The 15,266-nt window shown below is 42.8% G+C and overlaps 1 protein-coding gene across 1 annotated transcript in view; it reads right to left on the bottom strand.

Annotated features, from left to right (window-relative positions):
• Positions 1-15,266, bottom strand: part of ERBB4 (erb-b2 receptor tyrosine kinase 4) — a 501,644-nt gene that overhangs the window by 88,738 nt on the left and 397,640 nt on the right. The window lies entirely within an intron of this gene.

Raw genomic sequence — 15,266 nt, 5'->3', positions numbered from 1 at the left:
GAAACAAAAGAAGTGACCCAGTTACTCCAGTATACCTAAGGACTGGCAAAATTCAGTGTGATGTTAGATGTAATGAGGGTCAGACCATCCACACAGATGCTGTGAAGGCTCACGACAGAAATCCTGCACTGCCTTACGTTCCCATCCTGTTACACAGACCCAGAACCAAAGACATTTGGTGACACATTTACTCCAAAAGGTCTCTTCAAAAAATAGAAACAAAAACTTCCTTGTTTCTTGAATATATTTTTCCATCTGATAGGCAACCAAACTGCACCACTCACCTATAGCAAAGCCTCCAGTTCAAGTCTTCTCTGGTATCATCTTTGATCAAGCTGCGCTACTATGGTTTATGAATCAGAAATCTTATGCTTGGTATTTTACAGGCTTAAGCGTTATACCTAAGCAGAAATACTCGATGTTGGCTATAGTATGCAGCCCAAAAATGCCACAGACAAACAGCACGAGAACTCTGTACAAAAAAACCCAAAACACCTGCACATCTGTTTGCACAGGTAACGCTGTCATCACAAGTGACTGGCACTCAAAAAACGCAAAGAGCAAGCTTTTCTCCCCCATTCACTGAGCTGAGACCTTCATTTCAAGACCATTCCATCATGGCAATGGAACAATGAAAAGTAAGATGAAGCTGCAGCTTTGTAAAGCTATTTTGGTTCTCTTTCTGCAGAGAAGTCTATCCGATGTTCTGCTGACAATGTAACAGCTTTAATAGTGCCAAAGAAAGACAGAAAGAAAGAAATGATAAGAAAAATTTGGCACCAGAGGAACATAGCATTCCTTAAGTCTTTTTTTTTTTTTTTTTCTTCCCTGTGTTAAGGGGAAAAAGTCCTGGCAAGTAGGCAGAGCTAAAGGAAATGGCTCATCATAGTACAAAGAATGCTTGAAACCAAATTGCAGACTATTTGCATAATACTTCCCTTTCTTTCCCTTTTTTTTTTTTTTGTCAAAATCAAAGAACTAGACTCTAATTGTAGGTTCCCCTCCCCCCAAACAAGAAAAGAACAGATGGCCTCCATTAGGGAGACTATCTCCCCCTTTCTTCTTTTTGAAACTTATGTGAAAAAAAATCTGTAAATCCACAGGGGCTACCAGATGAGATGACTGGAGGAGGGGCTCTGAGGGAGATTCCAACCTAAGTGAGATAAGGAATCATCATTCAAGAACATTTGCTCCAATTAAAGTGCAGTTCTCTCTTATTCAAATAATATGAGCAGTGTCTCTTTGAAGTATTTTTACTCTCCTCTGCTGCCATCAGAAAATGTCAGTGAAGGCCACCAGAATAAATTTATGTTGACTGATGCATTATCAATTTTTGGAGAGCAAAAATTACTCGGTTTCATTTTCTTCCCCTTTATTTATACACCACTCCATTTTTCCCTGCAGATGCATAGGGAGATAGCACTTGTTGCCCTCCCTCTTACCAAGTGAAGTTAAGAGCTTTTCCAGAACTTGCAGTGGGAGTACTTTGCTTTGTAACAAGGACTGATTAGAACACAAACAATATATTGTTTTTGCTTACTGAGGGATCAGATGGAAAGATTTGAAGCATGTGCTCCATTAGTCTCCATTTACTTGCCATCTATAAGACTGAGTTCAAAGGAAAGACACTTCCGTACAATAACAAAAGCATGCAGTGTCATTTGTCTCATCCTGGTGTTACGGGAAGCATATACTTTTCCAGTAGCTTTTGGGCAACGCTGCCAGAAAAAATATTGTTAATATAGTATTAAGGGCTGCTTTGCAATAAAGTAAGAGCCACAACAGAGTGGAGAAGCCTTCGTTATTGACCTAAGTTACTAATGGATATTAATTCAGCATCAATCCTGGCTTCACATGTTTATCCTCATTAGTAAAAGTATTGTTATTTTTATTGCACTACCATCTACAGGAGAACCAGATTCAGGGTTATGTCTATCCAGCACAGAATAAACAAAGCAAAAGACATTCCTCTGAAGTCTAATCAGACAGAACAGACAAGCAACAGAAACGTTATCACTTTGTAACGTTAAAAAAAAAAGTTCAGAAAGTAGAGAGTTTCCTTTTTAAAATCAACTTGGACACTGCAGACCTTACAGCCACAACATCCATGGCACTTCCACACTTAGCAGTGTGGTTTGTACTTGAATTTTGCGGCATAAGGCACATAACTGAGAGACCTGACCACCTGATGCTGGCACCTTCGGGAACTAGGCTGTAGTGTCCCATATCTTCTGGTAGCCTTGCATCTGCAGATCCTGCCTCACTGCTCATCAGCATAATGACTTCAAAAATCGTACTTAACATCTCAATTTAAATGACAAGAAACTGCAGGTCGGAAAAATACAACCTACTATCCAGTTCCATAGGAACTCTAGAGCAGAAGAGAGAATTGAGCATCAAATCACTTTATCGTTCTCTCCAGACAAGAAAAAACAACAAACCACTTGCAGGCTGAAACAAAAAGGGGAGAAGGGAGAAAAGTAATAAAGATACTTAATCTTTCCTGGAGGAATCAGAGTCTTTGTAACACCACATGCTCACATCAGCACCTGAGAAATGACAGCTGAGGGGACAGCTCTCAAAGGATGGACGCCAGGCACTCCATCTATCAGCAGGAGCACTAAGTCTTATCGCTGAGGAACTCCTCAGCCAAATCAGATCTCTTCCTGGTGTCTGTTAATACCTAAGAAGTGACAGCAATATAAATTACCACAGCAACACATGACAGGCAGACACAGGGCAACTATAAGCCAGCCAGCTTGGATGCAAGCAGCAGCTGAGAAGCTCAGCCTGCCCTTACCTGTAAGGCACATTTCTCAGTCCATAGCAAGACTTAACTAGCTGAGGCTTGGTACTACGAGACATCAAACAAGTTACTTCACACTAAGAATGCATATGCTGTTCATAGCATTAATGTATCCGAGGGGAAGAGGAACACATAAAAGCCAGGGAGCTCGGCAGGACCACTGCTGTGCTGACACAGCCTCACCACAGAGCACACAGGTGACTTTCATGGAGCATCTGCGTTCAGCTCAGTACTGTACTGCCCAGAGAGGGTATTTATAACGAAGAAATCACACACCCTGTAGGTCATTGCTTCCTTCTGTTCCTTTTTCATGTGTTTAAACGATCTCCATCACATGCATTAAGCTCAGCACCCAATTTAGATTTACAACCCTGCACTAACTAAGTATAGGCACACTTTTTTTCATGCTGTACACTGACCCTTCTGGCACGCACGTTCACTGACGCAGTACAGCAGCCAACAAGAAAGGTAAGTGTATGTAGGCCCCGGAGAGCCACCACCAGCCCTGTGACTGATTCCTCTACAAAGGTCTGAGGAGGTGAAATTGCTAAGAGACAGAGGCCCGAAGTAGAACCTTCAGAACACCCGTCAACAGACCAGCCAAAATATGCTTGGACAGGTAGAGCTGGCTACCAGGGTACAGATACATATGTAGCTCCATCTTGGCTAAAAGCATCCGTCAACACAGATGATGAAAGGAATTAGCCGCTTGCTTCTCACAGGTCACCTGAGTCACCTTCATTCCTCAGATAGCTTTGAAAACCACAGCTAAAGCTGTTTTTCTTCATCCACCCTCTACGCTGCAGCCAAGTTTGAAGTTTTAATTTGAGCGCTCTTCCTTGAAAAGAAAATCCAACTAAAGCAAGATTTCTGTTTGAGCTGTCTGCGATGAGGAAGAAAGAAAAATTCTCAGAACAATTCTTAAGCCTGTGAGAAGAAGGCGCACCGCAGTACCGCTAACACCCACAGCACAGTTCCAGAGCTATCTTCCAGTGCCACCGCAATCCTACACATGCTGAGCCAGTGCAAGAGAAACATGCTCCTCATTCCAAACAAGTCACACAGGCCCGCTGCCCCAAGCACAGCAAGCTGAGAGCACATTTTACTGCTCCAGATGAGCACACGCACCTGAGAGTCTGATAAGCAGGGCCAAAGGCTAAGAAATCTTTGGTTTCCTAGCCTTCTAACTGCTCTTGCCAAAACATACCCCAACAAATCAAAAGAAACCGAAGAACAACAACGCCCTGTTTTTCCTCATCGTTGTTCAGAGAAACTACCAACAGCTTAATTCTTAGTGTCTTAGGCATTTTTGTGATGGCACAAACTGTGCCATGCTACCGCAAGACATACTACTGTAAATACACTGCTTTTTTCATTCATTTTACAATACTCCTAACAGCTAGGACAAAAACCTGTCTGGATTGCACGTTGGACAGATTCAACTTGTTCTCAATGCATATTGTCTACTTGGCCTTACAGACTTTGCAGGTTACAGCCAGCTTAGCATATGCAGTCTGCACAAACATTTAAGTTGAGAGACAGCACAAGACATATTCAAAACTGCAGATGCCTACGTTTACTGCATGATGGCGATACTCGCTGGTTTACTTCCCCTGTGCCTTCCTATACCAGACACTGTTTTCAACTGCTTTACAGCACGACTCTACGTACAACCCCCGGTGTTTGTCCCTCACCATTCAGGCAGATCCTCTCTGCAAACCTTCTTTAGAAGCATCTCAGCCATTTCTGACACCAAACAGAGATGCAGCAACAGGAACCAGCAAAGGCTGAGTCCTATGCCGGAACAGCAGCAAGCAGAGGGACGAATGCCATCATCAGTTACTGCGACTATTTTTCCAGGAACTGCTCGGTAATGCACCTGCTTCTAATGGCTAAACAGCACTTTCAGGCAGAAGTCTTATTTGGGACCTGATGACAGCTTATATAACCTGTTTTACTGCTAGGTGACGCAGTCAACAGCACTTGAATGCTTCAAGAGCAGGTTCGGCAGTGAGGTTACTAGTGCAGGGCTGAGCCGCACGCTTCAGCTTGGCTCAAGAGTGCAATAGCACTGCCTGCAGTGAAAAATGTTTCTGGCACTGTGCTGTCCTCAGAGACCGTGACAACACAGAGGTCACATACAACAAATTCTCTTCACTTCTCACTGGAGAAGCTGGACTTGGGAGCAAATGAAAAAGTGTATTAAACAAACAAACCCTTCTACATATCCACACACATAGTCCAAGCACAAAAACATGATCGGTACCTCCAACAGGCACAGTTGTATCTACAAATGTTGCACAGAAACCCAACAGCGCACCATCAGGGCCAAAGCCTACCCTCACACTGCTTGGCAGGCACAGCACGAGCTGCGAATCAAGGCCCTTCTCATCTCTATCCACCGTCTCCCTGAGACATCCCCCAGTGCTTGCTTTGCTTTGGGAAGCTGTGTTAAAGAAGCTACGTATGAACAAATAGAGAATGTAACAGTATGAGTCTTTTGAGATGTGCTTCCTCTGAGCTAGGACAAACTATTAAGGTTCAAGAGACTACAGGTTTTGACTGGTTGGTTTTGGGTACTGGAGGAATTGACACTTAGAAAGTTTTCAAGCTCAGTTTCCAACAAGGAGCTTGACAGAGATCCCTTTGTTAGGGAGCAGAGTCACTACGTACTCAGACTGGAATACAAGCACTTCAATGGTGAGACTTATTCCTCTGGAGTGGCACGTCTTGAAACGTGCTGCATTTCCCAGTGCAGTTGCAGCCACAGCACCTGCACGCAGCAGTGGCTATGCAGTCTTATTGATTCAGCACCGGAGGCTCAGCCTGCATTGTTCACGTTGAGTTCAAATGCATGCAAATATCCCAGCATGATTGAAGTCTGTGAGAGAGCTGCCCCACTTTCCTCCAAACGCTCTTAAGTAGCACAATTCAGTGATCTTAAAGCTCTCCTTCTGAAGGTGATAATTACGGACCGACGGTCAAACATGCTCTGTCCACCCTAGAAAAGCAGAATGTCCTACTCCCATAGGAATAGATATGCTTGTAGCAACAGATACATTCACCTACTTACAGAAGCAATCTGGCTCCATAAATATTTTTGAAAACTAAGCAGTAGGGTGACTCTCGTCCTGCCAAAACTGAGGGCATGGCCAACTACGCTGCTTCCAGCAAAGCACAAGTGCTCAGAGTTAAGGACGCAGATGAATGTTTGATGGAGTGGGAGATGCATTTTGTTATACCCACATACCATATGCTTCTGACTTCTCCCAGCTGCCTTGCTACCAATTAAGTCTCCCAATTCATCAGAGCCTGTGTTAAGACAGCTGAGGAGGAATCTGAAGCCTAAAGGAACAGAGCTCTTTATGTACAACAAGCGACAGAAACACTTCCCATCAAACGTCCAGCCAGAAGACAACTCTCATCAGCCTTCCTGCCAACCTTGCCTGAAAACATTTGATTCTGATAATTCGAGTGTAAACTCTTACCTGCTTTCAGTTCTGCTTTATGCATAGGCAGCCATGAGTTCATAGGAGCTGAGAAACCACAGCAAACCTCTATGTAAACATTTCCATGGAAAGCAATCAAGAGAAGTAACAGCAGATTTCAAACTGGCAATCCCCGCTTGTTGATCACATGTGAAGATACCTCATCATTCTGATGCATTTTATTCTGTCAAGAGAATTTTGCTTTCTCCTATTTTAATGTAATTGCAAAAAACAAAGTTTTAAAAACACTGAAAAATAATCGTTTCAGCCTCACTTGAAGAGGAGAATAGATCATCCTCAGCACTGACCAGCTTATAAACATTTTCAGCCCTAGCAGCAGATTTCTTCCAAAAGAAGGGAGTTATTGCTTTGATTTTTGATGAATGATGGCAAGGTCTCAAGGAGTGATGAGGAAAAAAAAAAAAAAAAATATCAAGCTCTCTCCCCTTTCCGAAGGGTCTTAGGACACTGCTTTAAAATTTTCTAGTATCGCTGAAAAGCTTGACTTGATATCACACACTCAAAGCTCCTTTCTTCTTCAGGATCCATTTAAAGGGACAGCATCAGATTGAAACCTCATTCCATCAAGTGTACTATCAACAGGAAGAGTTGCTTTAATCCAAGATACATTTTACCCATAGCCCAGGTAGCTCATTTATCACATTTTAGAGTTGAAAATAGACTCTTCATTTCCATGTTTCCCTTGTCTGTCATTCAGATGCAGAAAGAGCATCACACTCAGGACTCAAGTGCTGAAAAGCGAAGATAATGTCTAAACAAAAAATTTAAATGGACTGTTAGGTTCACTGTTAAGGTTTCTTTTTTCTCTCAGAGTTGGCATCACTGAATCACGTCATCCAAAGCTGCCACGCGTCTGCAGTCCTACAGGTACATCCATATGGAGCCACAGGGCTGCCTCTTGCTCTGTCTGCACCAGCTCAGTGAAACATGTCACTGCAACACAATGTGCTCTCAAACACTGTGTGGAGTTTCAGGACACAGAGAGCTTGCTGAGCCTTCATGTAAACATCAACATCAATAGCCTACAGATTCACTCACATCTATGTTCTCACCTGAGTGACAGCACTGTCAAGAAGGCAACTGTGCTCTCACCTGATAACAGAGGACTAGTTGCAGAGGGACCAGAAGCATCTCCCACTCTGCACTCAGGTCTTCATCTATGACCTACTACTGCAAAACGTTTCCCAGCTTATCCTCAGTTAGAATTCCCCAATGCTCCCACTCCTTCTCCCCACTGTACGCAGCCCAACCACAAACACAAAAAAGGTTCAATAGCCCATTCTGAATTTGACTAGGATTTTGTTTAACACGCACAGTTTTCAGTACATTTTACTCAAAAATTACTAAAAATTATGCCTAGAAAAATCTCAGCAAAGAAACTCACATTCTTTCCCCATTTCAAGTGTCATTTCTTCCCAACCTTTCTCCAAACACTTGGATTACTTCAATAACTTCCCTGATGACTTAGTTTCCTGCAGGTACTCTAGTCACTCATCCAAACCAACAAGGGCTCATTTAGAAACCAAGTGTTCTGCTTGGTTTCAAGAAACATTCAGAGAATACAGTTCTGCTTTTATATGCACATGCATCTCATGCCACTGAACCCAAGCAAACAGCACTGCACAGATAGCAAACGCATCCTCAACCCCAGGGAACATTCCCAATGAGACCCAGCATGGTACCCTCTGGTGTTACCCCACTCAGCCCTGGACACCTGGCAAAGTGCCCTCAGTTGGTCCCCGTTCAACAAAACCCTCTGCTCTCCAAGTCTCTCATTACCACTGGGATCAACAGTAGCTTGACTACACCTCAGCCATTTCCAACCATAGCATCCATACTGTTCCATACCATAGAATGTCCCTATGCAAGTCACTCACCAAGACTTCTGAAGCTAGGATTGAGCAAACTGAATACAGATGCCATCTGTTAACACAGCTCAAAAATCCTAGTAATTATTTCCTCGAACACTGTAAAATCATTTCCTAGCAAAGCATTAATAAACAGTAAGCCCTGGTCTACTATTTCATACAGTGATACAACGCTGATTTACCTACTCAGCTAGTAACTTCTTTATAAAGCAGAATCCTTCACGAAACAACTGTAATTACCTTAGACATAACTAAGGGAAGAACACCAAATTTCTCTTTTGTCCTTAATTTGTAGTCCCATTTCTTTGAAATGCCTGACTTGCTGGCAAGCACCGAGTGATAACAAGAGGTGTTTTGAAAAGAGCATTACAGACACATTTACAGTGACTAATTAGAGAAAACAGCTTTCCCCCCCTCCACAATACAATACCTGCTTTTCTAAGTAAACATTTAAAAGGAGAATGTGATTTTAAAACATAATAATAACCAATGAATTTGCTTCAGAGATGGTGAAATTTATCTTGCAATTCACAGAGTCCCATCTGTGAAGGGAAGATGAAAAATAAGTAATTCCTCTGTCCTTTATACGTTGTGTCTATCTTGATAGGAAGTTTCTCAGGGCAGGGACAAGCTCACCATGGTTACACAGCACAAAGGGTTTCTGATCTTACCAGGGCCAAGCAATGACATATACTGCAATAAGCAGCAACACCAAAGTTAATATAGAAAATATTGCTGTGTAAAATCTTTTTATTTTTGGAAGTGTAGTTTCAATATCAGAGGACCAAGCATTTCCAACCAGCAATTACTGCTCTGTGATCTGACAGCCACGGCGTGACCTCAGCTCCGTCTCTGTTTATCCTGGTTATTGCACTTAAGCCTAAAAGGCACTGGCAGAATATTACCAAGATCATCAACAACCCAGTCATGCACCAGATTTCCCTTTCTTATTTCATGCAACTACGTGACAAGCAGTGATAGGGACAGCCGACTACCATCTGTATATCATGTGTGGAATATTAATATGAACAGATGTTAATTATTCCATTTCTGTACGCTCGTGACAGTTGCTGATGTATCAGAGGTGGCAGGATCAGCACTGAGGAGGGAAAACAATCGTACAACAAAACGATAAGAGAAGAATATTCCAAACTACATTTCCTTGGTAGATTTTAAGACAAAACTTATTTCCACAGCGATACTTCAAGTTCGGCTCTTACATGCCTGCATATCCCCAGCCTTACATTTCTATTATAAACAAAAACAAACGGGTATTTGTGTGTGTAAAGCTGGCCTTTTTTTTTTTTTTAATTATTATTTTTTATTAATTCCTTCATTTCAACCCCTCACATCCTTGCTCTCCCTCAGCTTAAAGCTGACTCGGCACTCAGGCAGTACAAAAACAAACATGATAAATACAGCACACTGATGCTCCAGGACCCTCTGCTCTCACTCAGTTTGTGCTCTGCTGCTGATCTGGGCACTGCAGCCTGTGCTACTGCCTGTGTACAGCCTCAGCACTGGTACTCATGAGGAATCCGATGGGTAACAGCCTGCCCATCTGGCACTGAGGTAAGCCACAAGCAAGCATACTTAAAAAATGATTAGCCTGCATACACATACAGTTTTACAGCCAGCTCCTACAACTTAAATATCAGGTTATTTCTTATTCATCTTTCCAACAACCTCATTAGGACCACTGCTAACCTTGAGCTACTGATGGCTTGCTGGGAGAAATGGCACATATTTTTTTACTAGCAGAGGGCTCATAAAAACCCGATTTTTAATTCCACTTTTTTAAAATCAGTGTGGATAAGTTCCAGCATAAGCACTGCACTTCAGAAACTCAAACATTACCTTGCTCCTATCCTATCCTACATTGCTAATGTGAGCAAGTGGCACAAAGAAAAAATGCAAAGCACTGCAAAGCTCCTTCAACACTTTCAGTTTCGTTTCGTCTCAAGTCAGCATTAATTACCTAATTCTCAGTGCCAAAGCCTGCTATAAAGTTGGCTATCTGAATCGGTTTCTCGTCATAACATATGATGTTATTCAATAATTTGCCATTTCACCAAGTTTTGCCATTGTTTTTTTCTCCTGTACTTAATATGGGACAATGTCAGTAAGGCTCTGCAAAGAATTCCGGTGCTCCCAAGTGCTTTGCTTATGTTTCAGGAAGGCCATTTTGCATGCATTTAAGTGTAATTGGCTTTTAAATGACTTGTGTGGGTCTTTTTGTTTGCTTTTTTTTTTTTTCTTCTCACACTCCCACCCCTTGCTTGTTCTATTTTGAAGTGTTTTGCAACCAAAGCTTTCCTCTCCTGATCTTCGTAACATGCAGCTATGCAAATATCTGTCTTCCTATTTCAGCAGCTGCTCAAACACTTCAAAGCAAAATCAACAGGTATCAACCACGTTGCTGTGTACCTCTAACCTATGAAAATGAGGTTTAATAGATTGGTACAAAGCATTTCCTTCATACGCATGCCCTCTGTAACCAGTACTACTACTAACATTTAATGGCAAGTTTTAGTAGCTTAATTTAATCTACAACTGTTTTCTGGAGAACAAACTAAACTAACACTTACTTTCTCCGTTCCCAGATACTCCCAACTTGCGCAGGATTTCCAAGTAATCGAATCACAGAACAACTAAGGCTGGAAGGACCTCTGAGACCACGCCGGTCCAACCCCAAAGCCAAGGGCAGGGCTGCCTCTAGCAGCTCAGGCTGCCCAGAGCACATCCAACCTGGCCTTACATTTCTAGGACGGGGTACCCACAGCTCTCCTGGCAGCAAGACCTCACTAGTTAAGTCCTCACTACTCTCCTTCCCTCAGTGTATGTCTCAGTTACAGCGTTACGCCAGCAGGACTGTTTCCAAATAGCCTAGCTTGTCTGTCTGTGCTTAGACTTCATCTTTTCTCTGTACTGACACATGCTCCTGCATATGGAAAGCGAACACACACCCCCACAGACAAATGCATGCTATGGAAGGAGAAATTACTGAAGTAAATATTTCAGAGAATGACTGCTTCTATTGGGAACAGCAGTGAATGTGTCCTTCAAACAGTTAATCTTCAAAGGACTAAAAGCAGTTAACCTTCAGGAGTGATCAGACTCCCAGCTTCTGTAGCGGCTGATCACTCTCTGGGCCTGCACGCAGTATGCAGAGTTCTCAAGGACAGCCTGATTTCTGGCATCTCTGGACAAGCTGGAAATTGTAATTGCAATCACAGTGAGCTTCTGTGCCTGGAACTGACAGGCAGGCAGGTTCCCCTAAGTGGCTACACTTACAGCGTGCGTAAGTGGGAGGAAGAGGGGAACCGAACAAAAGAATCTACAATCAGATGAGTTCGGTCACCCCTTCGCCTCCCATCCGCAGCAACTTAACGTGATGGAAAGAAAGCCTGTTTGAATCACAGCTGAAGCACTGCCAGGCAAATGCAGCAACACCGCTGTTCTTTAGCTGCTATTCTTACAGGGGCCCTTTATGCCAGTTGGAAAGAAGGGTGTTTACATAAACGACAGAAGGGGAAGATAAAGGAAAACATCTCACTGCTGCCACACAGGATTTCATTTGATCCTAAAGCTGACCTTTAAACCGAGGTTCAGGATTAACTCGGTGCTATTTCCCAAGCAGCCCTGCAGTCAGTGGCAGGACTGTGAAGTGCCTGCACGTACCACTCGACCTCTGAAGGCAGCGCTGCCTTTTTCAGACTTGCAGATCCAGCTCAGATGCATTGCTAGGCAGCACGAGGGAATTAAGCTGAAGTCGATGGATAGGTGAGTATCTTTCTGCTGTCACCCATACACTCATAATGAAGAGCAAGATCTTAGAAGGACCCTCAGAGAAAAGATATCTGTATCTCCAGCCTAGGACCTATGTCTACTAGAAATAGTGGAAACAAGAGGCCTTCTCTCACCCTACTGACCTGACCATCCAGCTGTACTTTCCAAAGTGGCCTGCAGACACAACTAGAGAAACAAGGTAACTCAAGCTAACCAGATCCCTCCTGGTTTCCAGCAGAACACGAGAGAAAACCCTCCTTGATAAATGATTTTTTCCCCTTGAAACCCATGAACCAAGCCTAAATTTGGTACGTCTTCAGCACTTGTCTTAATACGTAAGAGGGGCTCACAATTTAGGAGAAGTTCATCTTTTCACAGTATGTGAAGACTGACTGCTTGGCTCATTTAGTTCATTAAACAAAGAAATGTGACAGAATAAAGGATGGGTGCATTGGCCCTCTCTATACAGGCAGCTTTGATTTGTTTGCCTTATGCCTAGTGGAGGTCACTGTCACTTATTATCTTCATAGTTTGCTTGGCAAATGCTCTCCTGCTCAATGAATACTGCTACTGGAGGTGGCAGGGAACTACATTAAGCCTAGGAAAAAAAAAATAAATCAAGAATCCCCCTAGATCTTAATTATAAAACCATAAAAGAAACCAACTGCCTTTGAAGCTCTCTTACCAAGAAACAAATGAGAATGGGAAATTTATTTCCAAGCATAAATCCCAAACCCTTCAGTTTAATTTTTCCCAAGTTAACTTTCCCACCTAGCTAAGCAGCGCTGCCTTCTATTATTAGCTTCTGGCCCAGTATCAGCTGACCACCATCACTCAAACTGTCTTCATCTCAATGAGCTCAGGGGCTTCCAAGGAACTCCGCGTATGCAGGCATGTGCTTGCAGCTTCTAATTATTTTCTAACAGACAATGGAGCACTTAAGTTCTGTGAAGATAGATTAAATTTGTAAGTGGATCAAAACCCTGGACAGAATCAGAGCTCACAAGATTACTTCCTGAAAGCGCTAAGCTTAGAGGGCTAAGAAAGAAAAGGTCTCATCAGTTGTCTGCTCCCCCAAGACACAATCATTTTAAGATATTTCTTAGCCTCAAAGATAGGTTGGCACACTTTCAATTGCAGTGTGTCTCTGGAATGTATGACATTATTTGCTGAGCATGTGGTTTGATGTTAAACCCGATCAGGCTACTTGACTTACCAATCGTAACGGTCCAATAATTAGAGGTCGAGGAGAGGAAATTGTTTTCACAAGTGAAATGAAAAGTCCCTGTTCAATTATCAAGTAGCCTCTCAGCTGCTTATTTTGACTTTTCTCATAATAAGCCTTCTCCTACCTGCCCAACAGCCTCATCTTCTCCTACAGCTGCCAGCCTTGGGGTGAGGGGCAGGACACCTTCCCTCTGGATGCCAGCAGCAGCTCCCCTGCCAGACACACAAGCAGCAGCAAGCATTCTCGTACTCAGAGTTGAAATTTCAGGGCATTTCTGGGGACCATGAGGTGTAGCAAACCCAGCAGGGAAATGGAAACACCCCAAACATGAAACCATTTCAGTGCCTGAGGGGAAATCCTTTAACCTAGGAAATTATTCCAGAGATAAATGACCAACAACTGAAACTTAAGAAAAAATAGTACCTCTGTTAAGTATTAAAGAGTATACCCCTTTCAGTCCACATGCACATTCTGCTGCTTCCCTGGAGAAAGCGGTTTCGGATATGCAGGAGGCTTTGTCTTGCCTCGTGACAGACACAGAACTACCAGAGAGAAAAAGCAACCATGTAAGAAAGAAGGGAACAGTGTTAAAGAAAGGTAGTTGGGGATCTGAAAACACAAAATAGACTCTGCTGCCATTCCCTGCAGAAAAATTCCAAATAGGAAATGCAGTTTTTGATGACTGCCAATTCATCATCCCCTGGTGGGAGGTGTTTGGCTATAGGAGGTGCTAACACCATACATTGTATCATTACAGTCATTACAGACCCATTAGCAGATGTTCAAGGTGCTGAAATGACAGCCCAGCAGCCAAATTGTTTTTCTTTACTTCCAACATAACACTCAGTGGGATCTCAGAACACTATAAGACATTCTGCCAACATCACAAGTATAAAGCAGAGCCATTGGAACACGCCACGACTGTCTCTACCAGCTATTGCTGTAGACATTGAAGCGTTCAACTACACTCTGTGTACACACACCAGTGTTTGCAAGAGGCTTTACATCTCCCACAGCCTCTCCAAAGGGAATACTAAGCTTCACTTGCAAGTACAAGGACACACAACTGAGTAAAAACTGCCAACAAAAGCTCACCTGTACTTAACAAGTTCAAAAAAAAAGCAAAGTCAAGTGGATAACTCATGATACCTCCTTCCCATTAACATCCCCTTCCCACTGAAACATTGTCAGACATCCCACTGTAGTCCATTATGCCCATTATGCCCCCAATGGCAGTTAGCTCCTATACAACTTAAAAAACCAACAAAAACAGCTGCTTTTGACAAAGGCCATTCACACCATTCTTCTTACTAAAAGCACAGCCAATGGATTGTGCTCTCACATGTACTCATGCATTCTCCTAATCAGATAACGCCAATAGATAATTTCATCCAGCAGTTACACTGACCAAAGTCTCAGAGTGATGAGGAATAAAAAGGCTTCCTACTACAACTTCACTTAGATATCTCCCATTGAAGAATATCTCCCCATAATAGCTTACCAGTATTAAATTATATCCCTTCTGGGACAGAAAGCAGTGGTCACATAAAACCATAACTAATTTCTAGACCCTTCTTTTACATAAAAGTTATCTATTAAAACGCCAGCTCTTTCAGGAAATACATGGCTGAGTTAGAAGGCAAGGATGGCAGGAGCTTCTGTACTTCTGCATGAAAAATTATTTCAAAAGAGGGAAATCGTCTGCCCTCCCATCAATTCCGTACAGCAAGGAATGTTACAGACTGCTGCACACATATCCAGGGCAGCACAGATAGGAAGCACGTTAGTCCTTCTCACCGTTACCTCTATCAGTTGATGATGGGGTCTACTTCTTTTTAGCGAAGATTAAAAGTAACCTTCGGGTTTTTACTGATCTTTAGGACTCACAACAACCCACGCCATTCCTCCACCTGATTATTAGCACATCAGAGGCTCATGAGACAATGTCAGTATGAAGAGAAACCTCTCCTAGTGCGGCTGCCTGTTATGTAGTTAAAATATTTACAGTATCCAAGAAAAAGTCCCCATTTCCGAGCCATTCATCAGATGCACACATTGGAGGAAAA

The sequence above is a fragment of the Centrocercus urophasianus genome, unplaced genomic scaffold (assembly GCF_019232065.1).
Source record: "Centrocercus urophasianus isolate 14NV4802_14NV808 unplaced genomic scaffold, USGS_Curo_1.0 seq_20, whole genome shotgun sequence".
In the NCBI taxonomy this organism is placed as follows: Eukaryota; Metazoa; Chordata; class Aves; order Galliformes; family Phasianidae; genus Centrocercus; species Centrocercus urophasianus.
This window is presented reverse-complemented; position numbering and strand designations above follow the sequence as displayed.